Consider the following 20,349-nt stretch of genomic DNA (forward strand, 5'->3'; position numbering starts at 1 on the left):
CTTCCAATGTGCGTTCACCGCGATGTCGCCAAACACGGATGCGACCATCGTGATGCTGTAAACAGAACCTGGATTCATCCGAAAAAATGACGTTTTGCCATTCGTGCACCATCGCAGGCGCTCCTGTCTATGATGCAGCGCCAAGGGTAACCGCAGCCATGGTCTCCGAGCTGATAGTCCATGCTGCTGCAAACGTTCGTGGAACTGTTCGTTCAGATGGTTGTTGTCTTGCAAACGTCCCCATCTGTTGACTCAGAGATCGAGACGTGGCTGCACGATCCGTTACAGCCATGCGGATAAGTTACCTGTCATCTCGACTGCTAGTTATACGAGGCCGTTGGGATCCAGCACGACCTTCCGTATTACCCTCCTGAACCCACTGATTCCATATTCTGCTAACAGTCATTGGACCTCGATCAACGCGAGCAGCAATGTCGCGATACGATAAACCACAATCGCGATCGGCTACAATCCGACTTTTATCAAAGTCGGAAACGTGATGGCACGCATTTTCCCTCCTTACACGAGGTATCACAACAACGTTTCACCAGGCAACGCCGGTCAACTGCTGTTTGTGTATGAGAAATCGGTTGGAAACTTTCCTCATGTCAGCACGTTGTAGGTGTCGCCACCGGCGCCAACCTTGTGTGAATGCTCTGAAAAGCTAATCATTTGCATATCAGTGCGTCTTCTTCCTGTCGGTTTGATTTCGCGTCTGTAGCACGTCATCTTCGTGGTGTAGCAATTTTAATGGCCAGTAGTGTAATTTTACCATTAAGTCTGGTGACAGATTGTTCGTTATAGTAGGAGAATGATAACAAATTCAGACCAAATGAAACAGATATGTGACAGTAAAGCCGCGCGGGATACCTGCACAGTCTCAGGCGTCTTGTCACGGTCCGCGCGGCTCCCCCAGTAGGAGGTTCGAGTCCTCCCTCGGGCATGGGTGTGTGTGTCGTCCTTAGATTAAGTTAGTTTAAGTTGTGTGTAATCTTACGGACCGATGATCTTACCATAAACTTCCAATTTTTCACGTTAACGGGTGCCCAAACTGCCACATTGACTAACAGCTGTCGTCCCCCCACACCCACCTGGCGGGGCAACGCTGGTTTCCACGACCACAAAAGGTGCCGAATGGCATCCTGCGATAGACTGCCGAAACACCATCCTCCTTTTGTTGCAATTCGTCAATAGTTCTTGCAGGCCCTAGAGAGCGAGTGAGTTTCCGCTCATCACGTCCCATGCGTGTTCAGTTGTTGTGAGGTCGAGTGATCTTGCTGGCCAGGACTGTTGTTCACCACGAAGAGCCCGCTGCGTCGCAACAACCACACGTGTACGTACAATTTTCTGCTGAAGAAGCACATCACGTTGATCTCGAGGAAATGGTAACAGCACGGGGATAACCGCCGGTCTAATGTTGCGGACACATGTTACTTTACCCTGCAGAAACATCAAATGTGACTGCGAGTTGTAACTGTCGTCCCCCCACACCATGAAGCATGTGATGGGACCTGTGTGTCGTGAGCGAATGCACTCTGCTACAGGCAGTTCACCAGGTTCACGTCATACACGTGTGCTTCTATCACTTGCATACAGACAGAACATACTCTCATCACTGAAGACAGCACAGCGCCGTTCAACTCTCTCTTCGATCCTTTACATCAGAGTACCCACGCTTGGAAGTGTACTGATGCCAGTGGTAACATGTTCAAAGGCGCATTTGATCTTAATGCTGCTGCAAGCAGACGGTTTACAGTTGTTCTTAGTGACCCAGCAGGCACCTTATGCGTCGGAATTTCGTCGCTGGATGGCGCTCGGTTGGCCACATTTGCTTGCACAGTGCGGCGATTTTGACGTGCGTCTTCTCTTCGCGGACGCTCAGAACCTAGCCTACATGTGTGAGAATGTTCCACGGACCACTATTGACAACAACTACACGTGACCGATGTATTGTGCGAAAATGTGCAGCAGTCCTTCCCTACACCCATCCAGCTTGGCACGGGTCCACAATACGACCCCGTTCAAGTGGCTGAAGCTGTTCAACGGGACTACGTACTAGTCAGCGCAGCGTGGTTGTGACCTACAATGAATGCTGCGACCACTGTTGACCTCTGAACTCAGCACAGTTACTGTATCGAGAGTGAAAACAGAGGGAGCTTAGCCAAGCCTCCTCAGCGCTGTCAGGTCGACGAATGAATCACCAACACTACAAACCCATAGTATGCACACATTACACTGAGGTGACAAAACTCATTGGATACCTCGTAATATCGTGCTGACCTGCTCTTGCTCGGCTTAGTGAAGCTTCTCGACGTGGCATGGTCTCAACAAGTCGTTGGAAGTTCCCTGCAGCAATACTAAACCTTATTGCCTCTATAGCCTACCATAATTGCCAAAGTGCTGCCAGTGAAAGATTTTGTGCACGAAGTGAACTCTCGATTGCGTCCCATAAATGTTCGATTGGATTCAGATAGGGCGATCTGGGTGGTCAACTCATTGGCTCTAACTGTCCAGAATCTTCTTAAAACCAGTCCCGAAGAACTATGGTCCAGCGACATGCCACATAGTCATCCATAAAAATCCTATCTTGTTTGGAAATATGAAGTGCATGAATGGTTGAAAATGAGCCTCGTACAGCCGAACATAACCACTTCTAGTCAATGATGGGTTCAGCTGGACCAGGGGATCCAGTCCATTCCATGTGAACACAGCCCGCACTACTGTGGAGCCATCACCAGCTTTGACTGTGCCTTGTTGACAGGTGTCCGTCACACTCGAACCCTGCCATCAGCTCTTACCAACTGAAATCGAGACTCATCTGACCAGGACACGGTTTTCCAGTCGTCTAGGGCCCAATCGATTGGCCCACGAGGCCAGGAGAGGCGTTGAAGGCGATGTCGTGCTGTTAACAAAGACACTAGCGCCGATCGTCTGCTGACATATGCAATTAACGCCAAATGTCACCGCGCTGACCTAACGGATTCGTTCGTCCTACGTTCTAAATTGATTTCTGTCGTTTTTTTCACGAAATGTTGCTTGTCTGTTAGCACTGACAACTCTACACAAACGCCGCCAATCTCGATTGCTAAGTGAAAGCCAGCGACCACTGCGTTGTCCGTGGTGAGAGATCATGCCTGAAATTTGGTGTCCTCCGCACACTCTTGATACTGTGGTCCTCGGAATATTGGATTCCCTAACGATTTCCGAAATGGAAAGTCCCATGCTTCTAACTACCATTCCGCGTTCAAAGTCTGTTAATTTCCGTTGTGCAGCCATAAGCAAGTTGGAAACCTTTTCACATGAATAACCTGAGTACAAATGACAGCTCCGCCAATGCGCTCTGACCTTTTATACGTTATGTAAGCAACACTACCGCCATCTGTATATGTGCACATCACTATCTCATGACTTTTTGTCATCTCAGTGTACACACTATGCTACTAAACACAGTCGTTGAGGGTGTTCCACTTGTTTTCCTTGCAGTGTATGAGCGTCAGTGAACACAGCTCAGTGGCATGTTCCATACTATATTATCAAATAATGGAGTGTTTACAAACTGTACCTGAGTTTACGATTATTTCTACACACTCACATGGAGATCCATACCCTTTCTTAAAGAATAAATAAAGAAAAATAATAAATAAAAACCACTTGAGCTTCCACCTCGCCTACTCCGACGACATTGTTGGACGGTAGAACTGAAAGTTAAACATGACATCAAATTAATAAATGGTTCAAATGGCTCTGAGTACTATGGGACTTAACTTCTAAGGTCATCAGTCTCCTAGAACTTAGAACTACTTAAACCTAACTAACCTAAGGACATCACACACATCCATGCCCGAGGCAGGATTCGAACCTGCGACCGTAGCGGTTGCGTGGTTCCAGACTGAAGCGCCCAGAACCGCTCGGCCACTCTGGCCGGCTCTAAAATCTAAGAATTCCGATAAAAACGAAGTAATTAGCCTTTCCAGTGTTCTCCAAAATATTAGACTACTGATTTTTATTTTAACCTGAAGAAGCGGTTGGAGAAAGCACGCGACTGTAAAAACAATGAGGGCAAACAACTTATAGGAATGCGGTCAGATGACGTCTTCGACATCCACCGATGTTTCGACACGCGCACACTCCGCCTCTTTAAAAGGACAGATACTACGGGAGAGGGCTGTGCTAGGAAATTAAAACCTCTGTATGCCGGGCAAATGCAGAAAGACAACACAGACTGTTAACAACATGTTCTGTTAACACTAGCGTCACCGAAGATGATCAACGTCAGCAGTTATCGATAGTGAACATTAACTATCAACCAGTGTGCGATTTGCAGGGGGGGATGGGGGGATTTCACCCCCTCTGCATCAGACCATCCCCTCCTCTGGTTTTAGTTTATGCATCCCAACCTGGGATGTTTATTTCCCACGCACTGGAGTAAAACTTTACATATAATTTAAATTCGTGGAGCCGAACACTGAAAGTTCACTATTAATACTATTAATATGTTTGCTTATTAATTTTGAAGAAGTGTTATGTAGTAGTTAAGCATTTCAAAACCTTTAGAACTAAATGACAAGACGACGCACGCCACATTTCCGTAGCATGCCACAATGTTGCAAGACGTCGCCCCAGCGTAAACGAGGCTTTACAGCCAGGTCTGTATTGTATGGTGGATGTGATGTGTTGCGTACGAAACTAAAACCTGCAATCAGATCCAAACGTCGTGGAAAACTGTGAAGAGGTGTCATCCTGCAGCAAGATAACGCTCGCCCACATTCTGCCAAACGGACAGCCGACGCAATAACGGAGTTCAGGTTCGAGGTGCTGGAACATCCACCATACAGTCCAGACCTGGCTCCAAGCGATTTTCCCGTGTTTCGATCGTTAACGGAAGCACTACAGGGAAGAAGATTTGAAAGTGATGAAGACGTCATTGCTGCGGTGCAAAATTGGTTACAGATGCAACCGATAAACGTATTATCTGATGAAATAAAAAAACTCGTAAAACGTTGGGAAAACTGCATTGAAGTCCAGGGAGGTCACGTAGAAAAATAATGCATGTTTCAGTTTTCTATCATCAGAATAAATACAGCTTTTCACAAATGTGCCTTTACTTTTCTAATTCCTCTCGTATACCTGTATGTAGATGATTTTGTAAATAAGCTTTACCTATAACGTACTTTTAAAGATACAACAAGGGATGGCTTTTCTGATAGTGCATACGCGTGAATAGTGAGTTTCGGCATAAAATCTATTTATAAATAACTATTTAACCCGCGTGACCGCTACGGTCGCAGGTTCGAATCCTGCCTCGGGCATGGATGTGTGTGATGTCCTTAGGTTAGTTAGGTTTAAGTAGTTCTAAGTTCTAGGGGACTGATGACCTAAGATGTTGAGTCCCATAGTGCTCAGAGCCAACTATTTAACCATGGGTAACGCCACGGTCCACGCTAGTAACATATATAATTATACTAACTGCTATCAACGGCGAGTTAGCACTGCGTCTGGTTCTCTGTGGTTTGACCAGAGAGAGAATAGGATTCCAAGTGGAATTTAAGCAAAAACCTCAACCTCTATCTGTAAGATTACTTGCTAATTATTTATTCTCAACTGCTTCCTCAGAAACACGTTCCCAACAGTTCGAGGTACATTCCAGAATCTTCGCGTTGTTATATTGCTTAGCAAACCGGTGCCTAGACAAAGACCTGCAATACCAGATTTCCCCTGTTGTTAGAAGTGTGTGTGACGCTTGTGTTAAATACACCAGACCTACACGGTCCTGATGATCTGACAAATATATGACGTGACTCAACTGGAAAGGTTACGATAAACACTCGCCTTACGCAAAGCAAGAGCGTCCTTCACAGACTCTAAATGGGCCCTAATCTTAGATAGTGGTCGAAACACACATTTCACACAATTTTCTCACGGAATATGACTAATACTAGTGGTAATACAAATCATAGGCTCTTTGTGCTGCTGGCCAGCCATGCATAGGGTGGGCGATGAAAATAACGAGGTGGCGCGCAGGTAGCATTTTCAAAAGGAAATTCCCTGCATACCGAGGTTTTTGACTTTCCGTGTACACTGCTTCTCTCGTTGCATATTTTCATTGAAAATAACGGAGTGAGCACCTGCCGAAATATTGATGGTTGTGGAAGGCGTCACTTAGCTGCCTCCATGTAAGTTATTTGAATATTTTTTCGCGTCGGAAGAAACTTACGTTCAACAATATGTTTGTTTATGCATTAACTTTATTTGCTCCCAGTCACGATTTGCTTTTTATTTACACTTTGCGCGATGCAGTTCACTTTTAAGTGCGTTCCTAGTGTGTTATGTCATTTATGCGCGATGTTTACAATGTGTGACGTGCTGCATTGTTGTGTTCCCTTCATGTTTTCTTGGAGTCCATTTACGCAGAAATACCAAGACCTTTGGTTTTTGCAACGTGTGCTGTGCACTTTAAACTTGTGAGCGATGTGTAATATGTTAAACTTCCTGCATAAATGGGCTACAAAAAGGCAATAGAACAGTACAGCACGTCACACATCGAAAACATCTCTCAGTTATGTCTACGAGTATACCGATAATGAAACGGTAAAACCATCGCGTCCGTCTGTTTTGTTTGAACACCCTAATTTCCAAACCCAGGTTTTCTTGAGGTTTTCGCAGATAACCTCAGCGTATCTGGGGGCAACGTATTTGCTTAATTTATTCAAAATCGGATCACGAAAGAAGAAGATATCGTGATTTAAAATTCTATCTAAAACCGTTGTGTCTGTCTGTCTTGTTAGAACACATTGATCTGCAAAACTACCAGACGAATTTTGCTTTGGATTTTCACAGGTAGGCCTAACTTGAACTTAACGCGGGGCAACATCTGGGCTGTATCTCATCGGAAAACGAAAAAATGAAATCGTAATTTAAAGTTTTATCTAAAATCGTCTGCTCATCTTAGCAGTCCCGACGTTTACCCCAGCGACGCGATCATAACGGGGTAGTGCATAGAAGAACAAATAGATGGCGCTGTTAGCTTTTTAACCCAGTGGCGGATGTATTAAATATAGTGCGAATTATGGAAACATACTTACTCTTTGAAGAAGATGTTTGCTCTTTGAGTTTTGAACTTTATCATATTTGTGAAAAAGCTGCTATTGGTTGACATGTTCTACGCAATACGATTCAACACAATGAACACATATATGAGACAAAGTACCACCCAGCTGTATCTTCAGAATGTCGTTATCATCTCACACAACTCGTTTCCGAGGCACATTACCGCCATCCTCCGGCCCCACCACTGCCAAAGGGATATTAAATTTCCTTGGCGCATTTATTGTGAAGTCCTTGTTACTAGCACACGTGTGTTAGCTTTCCTCAGGAGTCTCTTCTCGACACCATGTTGTCTCCAAGGCAATCACATGTACCAATCATGCTCTTTGTGGGCACGTTAGGTCCTCGTACACTCCGCTCGGCTACGCTACTGCACATATTGCTGCGTCGTGCGTTTGGGAGTTGGAGAGGAGCGTAGTCCACGAGCCACGTCTGCCAGAACTTGCAGGCCCGTGATGACAGCTGACGTTAGTTAATGTACAATAACTTACTTACGTCATTCTAATGATATGCGAGAACAGCCGCAGGTAACAGCTAGCAAGTGACGTAATACATAGGGTACGAAAAGTGCCACCCACAGGCCATAGCATTACACACGTCACCAGTCACAGTATGCAGCAACACAGAAACTTTACGTCGAGATCAATATCACCACCTCAACAAGCAATTTCTATATTAGTACTACCAGGTCACCAGGTAACTTTATTTAATTCTTGATAAAAATATACTTCGTCTTTTTTTATCAGTATTTTCCCTCTTACTAATTATTTTCAAAATAGTCCTATATAATCACATCCTCGCTTCCATGGTTCCTCAATAGCGAGTTAAATGAAAAATGAAGGAGAAACTTCTATTAGGTAAACGTGATCACTTCCTGCTAACGCAAAATGAGGACTGTAGGATGAAAGTACGATTTGGTTAATATGCCGTTATAGAGAGTATCGCAGTAGGGTTGGTGACTGGTTTTAGCTTTTGTACTATGAACAATGCCGCTCCTCCTACCGATAGCTGATGGTCAGACTTCCAGACATTCATGGCAGATGACAGTGAAAGGAATGTGGCTACTGCGGACGTGAGGACAGTTCCTGGTGTCCTGGAGATGCAGGGCTTTCGTTCATCCTGGGGATGATTTCCCTCTCTTTTCCTAATCATTTTAAATGGGTTGTGATCCGCGCAGACTATGCTGCTTTGAGTGGCGAGTAATTTTTCCATAACGGGAAAATGTTTTTCCAGCCCCTGGTGGAAGTAAACATCTATAGATCCTTGCGGCATCAGCGCCTTCGTGAGAATTTCTAGTAGCGAGAGAAGGAAATGGCAACGAAAGTGCATACATTCTGCTCCGGAGGTTAAATGTTGAAACAATTACGTTGAGCAGGTTAGAGCGTGTGAGATCGCAACTGTAAACGATGGCCCTCGTTGGATTAGGAATATATATATATAAATAAAAACTTCAACATCCATGCCCTTGTTATAAGACAAATCAGTAAAGGCGTCAGCTTATAAAACTTTACAAAATCGGACAAACTAACTGCTGATAGAGAGCGCACATATATTTAACAATGTCCTTTTATTTTAGGATCCTATAAAGCCTTTAACCGCCGATATGCTGTTAACTGACATTTAATTATAACAAATACTAGCAAGAACGACGTGGTTTTGATACATCTTCAATGTACCGTTGCCTTAGAAAGACGTACGAAAATAACTACAAATGAATATTCCTTGACTATCAACATGACGTTTCCCTGCATTTTATTACCATAAATGGTAGCAGTAACGACGTGTTTTCGGAAGATGCTCAGTGTGCTGGTGCTTAAAGACAGCATATCTCTTCATAGGGTGTAAATTATAATATTAAATTCTAAACATGTGGGCTGCAACTGAGAACAACGAAATCTAACATGGTGTCTTCCACGTTCTGTAGAGCGCGGTCTTGGTTCGCATTCGTTACATGCTGCAATGAAATTTACCGAAATATCGTAGAACTTATTTTGAGTTTCACATGACGAAATGGCGTCTCAACGTGAAATAGCATGAAGTGACGTCACAAAACTCGTAGAGCTCGGCGTCAATGTTACCCAACGCGTGCCGTGTGAGGATGGATTAAAGGAGTATATCCCTCTTCGAGTGCACGAAAAGTGAGTGAATTTCGTGACTTTTTTCCAGGTAAAACAAAAAATTATCCTATGTCTCATGATATAGTTCTATTCCTTACACCTTTGTCTTTAAGAAATCATTTTTGTGACATCGGGCGCTCCCTGTAGCCGCTGCATCAGTTGGAAGGAACTCTTGCAGCCAGAACATTGGTCTTCGAAGGGAATTCCCGAAGCCCTGCTACTGGACCTGTACCAAATTAACTTTGTATCAGTCATTTTTAATGAGTATTCTACCAACATATACAGGATAAATGAAAAATATTAGGTTATAACAAAATGATGACGTGTTGAAACAAATGTCATGTTTTTCGCCCAAAACATCGAAAACAGAATTTTGAAGATATCGGAAGATGGCTAAGTACGCTGATAGATAATTCCATGTAGCATTAAATTCCAATCAAGGTCGTATGTACCGTTCTCCAGTTGTGTTTCCCATCTTCTTAGTGGCCTGGGGGTCTGTCTGGCAGCTTCTGTAATCCGCTGCTCGGCTCGCTCGATACGCTTTTCGTCCGCTTTTGAGCAGAAGTTGTAACAGGCTGGTCCGATCTCAAGTGCGAGCACATTCATAATTTCCGCAATGCATGTTCGGTCGTCGTTGAAATTACATGCGGCCGCGATATCGACTTTTCTCCCACGTTGTGAAAGGTTTTCGATTTTTTCATAAATCGTCTTGTAAGTCGACAGCGGAGTTTCTGGCAAACTTGGGATGAATACTGCAATAAATCAGACACCCTAGATAGCATTTTAAATCCAGAAATCTATTTTCTGAAATTTTCGAAGAGGACTGCCGCCTTAAATGTGTATGGTTTCTGCCCATGGCCGCCTGCGGACCTCCGCGCAACTCCACAGAAGCTTCGACGACGCACGAAACGTTTCACTCGGAAGTGGTGATATGGTTGGTGTGCTTCAGGGATGGAGATAACCTAATCCTAGGTAGAATCATATCGAATGGATACCGTGCAGAGGCTAGGGTAAAGTATGGTTCCTGAAGAGGTGCAGCAGCCCTTTCACTAGGTGTGAGTCTTAAGTGACTAACCCTATAACACTAGCTAAAATGACCCTTCTATGCTGGCACGGCAAGCACATCAGAAAGCAAGGATAAATTACAGTCGGTATGTTTCCTGAGGATATGCCGCACAACCGTAAGTCTTAATGATTAATGACACTCTTATAAGAAAAGTATTCTGTGAGTAAAATAGTCATGTCGGTAGACTAGAAAACTAAAAATAAAAATACATAGGTTGATATTAGATATAATGAGAGTTAAAGAAGTGCGGTAGCAAAAAAAAAAAAAAAAAAAAAAAAAAAGAAGTCTTGACTTGTCAGTATAGGAGTTGTAACGTCAGCTCTGGGCTTATCCTCTTGGCTATTGTAGACAACAGGGACAGTTTTCCATATCTATAGGGATTTGTCTAGCCTGGAAATGTCGTATCCATCTTACCGTCAGAGCTTGCTGTGCTGGCTTCAGCGTTAGTGACTTTCTTGTGATGGCATCACCTGGCAGGAAATAGCATCCTGCAGAGGAATGTCATGAACCATGTTGGTTGGATGTGCTGTTTTGAGTGTGATGCGTATATCAACTCGGAAATGAGCGATTCTTACTGACTGATACCCGTATTCCGCTGGTGCGACAAGTTTAAAAGAATTTGCGAGGTCCTTACCGTGCGTGCGCAAGGCTTATTACCGATAGCTCATTGGCGCTTCTATTGCCGTGTGTTGCAACTTATTGCGAGCTCATGAGATTAGTTGGAAAAAATTGCGCACCGAGTTGTTCAACAATTTCGGTAAGTGGAGGTGGAACTGAGTAAAAGAGGCGGCCTTGGCGACATTTAATTGAAGCCAATAAAGGTTATTTATTTCTATGCAGACTTGAAGAGTGATGTATCAGCTTTTGAACTGTGGACGATGAACGTTTACGTTGGTCGTTTGGGTGCAGTTTATTGATGGGTCCATCAGGTAGGCGTGTATAAACGACACAGGAGGAATGTTTCACGTGCCAACCGTGACAGCATCGGGCCCAAAATACACAATTTTGTCTTCACTAACACTGTGCGTCGGCCGTAGTGCTTATAACGTAAACAACCTTGCACCGTCAGTTCTACGGCTTCGCGCAACCCATTTCTGAGGTATCTGTAGGTGCGAGTGCTCAGTTTTGTGCTCGGGCCAACCCTTTTCTCTTGAGCTGCTGCAATTTGTGCCGAGGATCTGCCATGTCGGAATTACATTGAAATTGAAAGGAAGAAGTTATGAAATAGATACGGGGTTGCACAAGAGGTCAAGCGAGACGAAGAAAGAAGAAAAAACAGAGAAAGAGAAGAAAGGGAACAGAGGTACAGGAAGGAAGAAAACTGACCAAAGGTGGTGCTGAAAAAATGGTAATGATGAGTTTGGTTTATGGGGCGCTCAACGGCTTGGTTATCAGCGCCCGTACAAATTCCCAATCTTTTCACTGTCCAGTCTCACCATTTTCCCGAATGATGATGAAATGAGGAGGGCAACACAAACACCCAGTCCCCGGGCGGAGAAAACCCCCGAACGACCTGGAAGCGAACCCGGGACACCGTGATCCAGATGCAGCAACGCTAGCCACTGCTATTAATCTCGTTTTGTTCGTTGCATTTATTCGGGGTTGACGTCCCAAGACACTCGTTCAAGTTCATCGATGATCCATTCACTCTTTTTTTTTTTCTAACCCTCTGACTGAACACGCTGGGCTACCGTGCCGGCAACCACTAGACCACGAGCTGCGGTCTGCTGATAAAATGGTACAAACAAGAAAGTTCCTAGCTCACTTGAATATGGTTACGAAAGAAAGGAGTGGAGAAAAAGAAAGCAATATTACCTAGTAATGCACAGGAGGAGGCCAACCAGGAAAGAACGAGAGAAAAATGGACTGAGATAGAATATGTGAAGAAGGTACGGGAGGAAGAACGAAGTGGCTAGAAGATCTTTCTGAGCTATTTATATTACGGTAGCAAGCACATGAAAAGAACTCAGTGACCAAGAACGTCGGGAAATAGAGAAATTATTTTCCAAAATAATCTGAAGGATGCAATACTTTTAATGTATAAGAAAGGAATTAAGTTCCCTCTCATGCCTTTAATCTTAAATTTTTGGCAACGGAGTATGACAGAGATCGACAAGAATCAGAGAATATAATAGGAGATTTAGCATGAGAAAACTGTTAACCAGTTGTTTTGCGTGGAAAGCTTCCAAATCGAAAGACAAGCAGGAAAAACAAAAGGAGAAAGTCGAAGAAACGTGTTAAAAATTTTATTCGAGAAATGCAAAATGAACTTCGGAAATCGGTACTATTCCGAAGGGATAGAGCTACTGAGAGCCGCTGACAACTAACACATTCCGAGGCATCAGTTTTGGATACCGAAGAGTAAGCCACATAGGCGATATACGGGGTTAGGATTGTGGCTACAACATATTGCTAATGAAACAAGCTGTAAGAGATCCAAATTTTCTTCGGCGCCTCATTGATTAAATAAACTGCGGTATGAGCATTCAAACCATCTCGAATGCCTCCGGATGCAACAGACATGACACCCTCCTAAACACTCTCAGCTATACCACTAAGAGTTTTAAATGTGATCCGAATGTGCAGTGATGTTAGCAAAGCAGGGCAGCTAAAGAGATCAGTGTCTTATTTAATTTTTTTTAGAGAAATTGCACGGGAATTACGAACATTGTGTTTGTAGGTCTGATGTCCCACGACTACCTATATGTCCATCTTGAAAAGCTACCTTCCGAGTGATATTCACTAATGAGCGGGTTTTTTCGTTTGCGTTCATACCTTTATTTCGTGTTATATGTGCCAACACCACAGATACACTTACGCAGTTGACTTAGATTTTGACTAACTAGATATGATAGTTATACATGAATTTTACGTAGAAAATTGATTTTGCAAAGATGGTCTGTAACACAGAAAGCTGGAAACTGTTATGCTGTAGTAATAATCGTCTATTTTATAAAACATTTGAGATGCTAATTTATTTTGGATTGAGTGAGATATAAAAAAAACAATTTTCTTTTAGGTTTCGGAAATTATTTATTTATTATTTTTGTTTAGTAATGTTCACGCTGAGAATTGCACGTATTTTAAGATTTGAAAGATGTAGAACGAATTATGTCAGAGGTAGCAATGTTGAAGCTCGTGAAAAGTGTCTTGAAAGAAGGATATAAGATGAACATTATCAAAAGCAAAACTAGGGTAATGGAATGTAGTCGAATTAAATCAGTCGATGCTGAGTGAATTAGATTAGGAAATAAGACACTGGAAGTAGTTGAACAGATTTGCTAACCGGGCAGTGCAACAGCTGATGATGGCCGAAGCAGAGAGGATGTAAATATAGACCGACAATGGTAAGAAAAGCATTTCTGAAGAAAATACATTTGTTAATGTCGACTATAAGCTTAAATATAAGGAAGTCTTTTCTGAAGGTGTTTGTCTGGAGTGTAGCCCGGTATGGAAGTGAAAGTTAGACGACAAGCAGCTAAAACAAAACAAAAGAATAGAAACTTTGTGCTGCTACAGATGAATTTGAAGATTAGAATGGTACATCACGTAAGTAATGACGAGGTACTGAATAGAATGGGAAGTAAAGATTGCAGAGAGACCAAGAGATGACTACAGTAAGCAGGCTCAAATGGATGTAGATTGTAGCAGCTATTCGGAGATGAAGAGGCTTGCACAGATTAAAGTAGTGTGGAGAGCTGCGTCAAACCAATCTTTGGACTGAAACCCAGAAGAACAACAACAAAATTAACAGAACAAATTCTTTTATTACTGGGCTTTTGGATTCTTTTCACTTTATGAACCTTTTGTTTAAATTTTCTCAATTTCATTAATGCATTATTGTTAACTAATACAGTAGTGGTCAGCTGTGCTGCACAGCTCAGCTCTGTTTTCTTTGGTTTTCTGTGTGATAATTTTTATGAATAAACTTACATATTGTTTCTTTTTTCAGTATCTTATCCATTTATTTTCTTTGCTTTTGGATTGCGTGTTGAACGACACTTTTGACCAGTGCTTGTTTCAGTCTTCGTTCCACTGTGTTATGTACTTTTTATACAATCCAGCTGTGTAAAATGAATGTGTCTTCAGAACTCCCCACGATTTTGTAAGTTTACGGCTAGTACTCCGAAATACGCGATTCGCATCCCTTACTAGTGATGATCACGACAAATATTTTCTTACACTTGACATTAATGTTCTTGAAACCAAAAATTAAATGGAATTGTTTCTTCAAATACAGCGCAGTTGAAAATAAGTACAGCGATTACAAACGGCCATAACTTTGTAATTCATAACTATACATTTATAAGATTTTTTAAAAGTACTGTGTAGGTGCTCCGATTGGTTACAGGAACAACATGTAAGCGACAGTTCATTACACGCTACTCATTCTGAAGCATGTGTGGAGTCGCCATAGCAAGTGGATCAACCTTGTCACTTTAGGAAAGTTATCCCACCTCTATGGCTTCCATCATTGCTATAGCATAATTCGTACGATTTACATAGTCTTCCTGTTTTCTTTTCTGTAAAATTTGAATTACGTACGATTTAATTTTCATTTTTGTTTTGAGAACACGCCAGACACAGTTTGTGGCATTTGTAGCTCCATAATGACCTTGCACGTCGTTTTCCGTGCACTACGTTCAAATGAAACGTGAAATATTCCAACGTTTTGTCCCGTTACACGTGGTGGATCTGTACCTCATCCTTTGCAACAGCAACAGTTTCTTCAGAATGCCGATGACATATGAGAATGTTGTTGGGATATGGAGGTGCCTGCTTCTATCTCTGACTAAATCTTATCTGCATTGTGCTGAAAGGACGACGATTGCTAAATTCTAACAATCAATGCGATCTCTACGGGAGACTTTTTTTTTATTATTGTTATTACACGGAACTTTTCACTTACGCCTCACTGCGCATGCAGCGGCTTCGGATTCACGGCACTGGCGCAACTATCGAACTTTTGACCTTCTTTTACATTCTCTGTAGTTCTTACCTATGTATCGCTCGCTATGTACGAGTGTTAGATGGTTATAGACGTGTGTAGCCGCTATGTTCGTTTTCATCTGTGAATTGTTGTACAAAACGGTTCAATATGTGATGGAAAAGCTGCGAGGACGACTTGCGGAAGAAACTAAGTTTATGCGTTTCACATCTCATCGATGTTGAATCACTGAAGGCCTGCAACATTCCAGGTGGAATGGTGACGGCAGAATGAAGCGGCCGATTGCAGAACCATTAAGGTATCTGCATATTCTGACATAGGGAAACCTTTTTCTTTCTTGGGTTATCAGTCTTCTGACTGGTTTGATGCAGCACGCCAAGAACCCCTTTCCTTTGCCAACTTTTCTATCTCAGAGTAGCACTTGCAACCTACGTCCTCAATTATTTGCTGGATGTATTCCAGTTTTTGTGCCCCTCTACCAGAATGGAAATTATTCCCTGATGTCTTAACAGATGTGCTATCTTTCTGTCCCTTCTTCTTGTAATGTTTTCCATATATTCCTTTCCTCGTCGATACTGTGGAGAGCCTCTTCATTGCTTGCTTTATCAGTCCACCTAATTTTCAACATTTTTCTGTATTACCACATCCCAATGCTCTATTCTCTTCTGTTCCCGTCATCCCACAGCCCATGTTTCGCTACTAAAGGTACATTCTCAGTAACTTCCTTCTCAAATCAAGTTCTATTTTTGATATTAGCATACTTCTCTTGGCCTGGAATGCCCTTTTTGGCAATGCTAGTCTGCTTTTTACGCCCTCATTTTTCCGTCCGTCACGGGTTGTTTTGCTGCAGAATTCCTTAACTTCATCTACCTCGTGATCACCATCTCTGATGTTAAGTTTCTCGCTGTTTCTGCTACTTCTCACTAATTTCGCCTTTCGTCGATTTACTCTCAGTCCATACTCTGTACTCATTACACTGTTCATCTCATTCAACACATCTTGTAATTCTTCTTCTCTTTCACTGAGAATAGCAATGTCATCATGTAATCGCGCTCTTGAACCCAAATTTTATTTCCATCATCGCTTTTTCGGTGTATAGATTGAACAGTAGGAGCGAGAGACTAAATCCCTGTCTTAAACCCTCTTTAATTCGAGCACTTCGTTCTTGCTCTTCCACTCTTATTTCTCGCTCTTGGCTCTTATACATATTATACAGGGTGATTCAAAAAGAATACCACAACTTTAAAAATGTGTATTTAATGAAAGAAACATAATATAACCTTCTGTTATACATAATTACAAAGAGTATTTAAAAAGGTTTTTTTTTCACTCAAAAACAAGTTCAGAGATGTTCAATATGGCCCCCTCCAGACACACGAGCAATATCAACCCGATACTCCAACTCGTTCCAAACTCTCTGTAGCATATCAGGCGTAACAGTTTGGATAGCTGCTGTTATTTCTCGTTTCAAATCATCAATGGTGGCTGGGAGAGGTGGCCGAAACACCATATCCTTAACATACCCCCATAAGAAAAAATCGCAGGGGGTAAGATCAGGGCTTCTTGGAGGCCAGTGATGACGTGCTCTGTCACGGGCTGCCTGGCGGCCGATCCATCGCCTCGGGTAGTTGACGTTCAGGTAGTTACGGACAGATAAGTGCCAATGTGGTGGCGCTCCATCCTGCTGAAATATGAATTGTTGTGCTTCTTGTTCGAGCTGAGGGAACAGCCAATTCTCTAACATCTCCAGATACTGTAGTCCAGTTACAGTAGCACCTTCGAAGAAAAAGGGACCAAAAACTTTATTGGCTGAAATGGCGAACAAATGTACAACTAAATGAAACTTTATAGCTCCCTCAATTCGCCGACAGATAGTGCTTAGCTCTGCCTTTTGTCGTTGCAGAGTTTTAAATTCCTAAAGTTGTGGTATTCTTTTTGAATCACCCTGTATGTTACCCGTCTTTCCCTACAGCTTACCCCTATTTTTCTCAGGCTTTGGAACATCTTGCACTATTATACTTTTTCGAATGCATTTTCCAGGTCGACAAATCCTATGAACGTCTCTTGATTTTTGTTTAGTCTTGTTTCCACTATGAAGCGCAATGTAAGAACTGGTGCATGTACCTTTCCTAAAATCAAACTGATCACAAAACCAGAAAGTCCTGGGGGGGGGGGGGGGGGGGGGGGATCCTTGCCCTCTCGAAAAGAACCCAGTTGCTTAGCACAGTGTTTGTTATGAAAGTTCTTAGTCGGTGTTTACGAACTGGAAATAGTTTCCTAATTCAGATACCGTCTATGCAAATACTGAGCATTTCGTTAAGCAAAAATATTTGTCTGGAGCCCAAACATTATCTAATTAATAAATCCGTATAGTTTCGGAGAAATGCGGTTAAGTAACCACGAAGTCAGTACGTGAATTTTAAGAAAGCATTTATATGAAACAGAGAAATTAGTGTGCTGAGGCATCACAGATGAAGAATTTAACTTAGGGATGATTTATACCTGATGAGTAAACAGACGTCATTATAAATCGAAATGTCAAAACAACAATGAGCCAATGTGTCAAGTGCCCCGACGGGAATAACAATCAAACTGTTTCTTTCCCTAGAAGAAAGCTACTGTATTTATTTGCCGAAGGAGCTGCCAGCGGTAAACAGGAATTAATTCAGTCCTGCAGCCGGATCTTATAAGAACGTGGAGCAGCGCCAGGTCAGGCCGCTGGCGCCACACCAAGGTAAATGGAAAGTGATCAGTATCCCTCCCAAACTCTGTCGGCGGCGCGATTAGCGTTAACCTTCTTGTGAATATCACTCACAGGAACATTTCGTACAGCAGTTTTTAGAGGACGAAGAAACTTTAGTAAAGCATTCATAAACTGTAATTGTGAAAGTTTTTATTTATTGTTGTAGGTTACAGTGTATAATAAACTAATTTTTGTCGTTTAATTAAGTTCTGTGTAGAGGTATTTATATAGCCTTGATCGAGATGTATTGGGTTAATTTGGTTCCTCTTTTATATGAAAGTACTTCTGTCTCGGTACACAGAGGAACGCCTTATTTATGGCTTTAAGCTAATTATGAATAATGAACTTATTCGTTAGCTAAAACGACTTACTATTTATTAAATATGTACCTTAAATATCACTAATTGTCTGTACAAGTTTTGAAACGTCCCCTTAGAAAAATTAATGAATTACTGTGCTGATAAACCTCTTACATTATTTAATTTTCAAACAGCTGAGCACAACTGAACGTACTCAGACATTTCGCTCTTTACCTATTCTGATGAACACTAAACTGACACACAATGTTTTTAGCGCAACGCAATCTGACTTTCAATAACCCCTACAAAATAATGGCCCTGACTAACATTATTAACCTACACCTTTCACAAATCACTTACCTCACAAAAATCTTGGTTACTCGAACTACTGCAATACAGCGAGCGCCAATACTGCCAGCTAAATTAAAGATTCAAACTACTGAAGGCACTAACTACTGATAGGCATAGTTAGCAAATGAAAGATTTTGATAGACAACAAACAATGTATTTACCTTAATAGTGTTCAAAAGTCATAATATACACTCCTGGAAATGGAAAAAAGAACACATTGACACCGGTGTGTCAGACCCACCATACTTGCTCCGGACACTGCGAGAGGGCTGTACAAGCAATGATCACACGCACGGCACAGCGGACATACCAGGAACCGCGGTGTTGGCCGTCGAATGGCGCTAGCTGCGCAGCATTTGTGCACCGCCGCCGTCAGTGTCAGCCAGCTTGCCGTGGCATACGGAGCTCCATCGCAGTCTTTAACACTGGTAGCATGCCGCGACAGCGTGGACGTGAACCGTATGTGCAGTTGACGGACTTTGAGCGAGGGCGTATAGTGGGCATGCGGGAGGCCGGGTGGACGTACCGCCGAATTGCTCAACACGTGGGGCGTGAGGTCTCCACAGTACATCGATGTTGTCGCCAGTGGTCGGCGGAAGGTGCACGTGCCCGTCGACCTGGGACCGGACCGCAGCGACGCACGGATGCACGCCAAGACCGTAGGATCCTACGCAGTGCCGTAGGGGACCGCACCGCCACTTCCCAGCAAATTAGGGACACTGTTGCTCCTGGGGTATCAGCGAGGACCATTCGCAACCGTCTCCATGAAGCTGGGCTACGGTCCCGCACACCGTTAGGCCGTCTTCCACTCACGCCCCAACATCGTGCAGCCCGCCTCCAGTTGTGTCGCGACAGGCGTGAATGGAGGGAAGAATGGAGACGTGTCGTCTTCAGCGATGAGAGTCGCTTCTGCCTTGGTGCCAATGATGGTCGTATGCGTGTTTGGCGCCGTGCAGGTGAGCGCCACAATCAGGACTGCATACGACCGAGGCACACAGGGCCAACACCCGGCATCATGGTGTGAGGAGCGATCTCCTACACTGGCCGTACACCACTGGTGATCGTCGAGGGGACACTGAATAGTGCACGGTACATCCAAACCGTCATCGAACCCATCGTTCTACCATTCCTAGACCGGCAAGGGAACTTGCTGTTCCAACAGGACAATGCACGTCCGCATGTATCCCGTGCCACCCAACGTGCTCTAGAAGGTGTAAGTCAACTACCCTGGCCAGCAAGATCTCCGGATCTGTCCCCCATTGAGCATGTTTGGGACTGGATGAAGCGTCGTCTCACGCGGTCTGCACGTCCAGCACGAACGCTGGTCCAACTGAGGCGCCAGGTGGAAATGGCATGGCAAGCCGTTCCACAGGACTACATCCAGCATCTCTACGATCGTCTCCATGGGAGAATAGCAGCCTGCATTGCTGCGAAAGGTGGATATACACTGTACTAGTGCCGACATTGTGCATGCTCTGTTGCCTGTGTCTATGTGCCTGTGGTTCTGTCAGTGTGATCATGTGATGTATCTGACCCCAGGAATGTGTCAATAAAGTTTCCCCTTCCTGGGACAATGAATTCACGGTGTTCTTATTTCAATTTCCAGTAGTGTATATAGCAGTTCATGGCATCCAGTCTTACAAATTTACTGTCTCTGATGGACACACGTCCAGTTCATCCGCTCTCAAAACTCGGCCATTTATCTCCCCACATCCACCACT

Source organism: Schistocerca serialis, chromosome 5 (genome assembly GCF_023864345.2).
Source record: "Schistocerca serialis cubense isolate TAMUIC-IGC-003099 chromosome 5, iqSchSeri2.2, whole genome shotgun sequence".
Lineage (NCBI taxonomy): Eukaryota > Metazoa > Arthropoda > Insecta > Orthoptera > Acrididae > Schistocerca > Schistocerca serialis.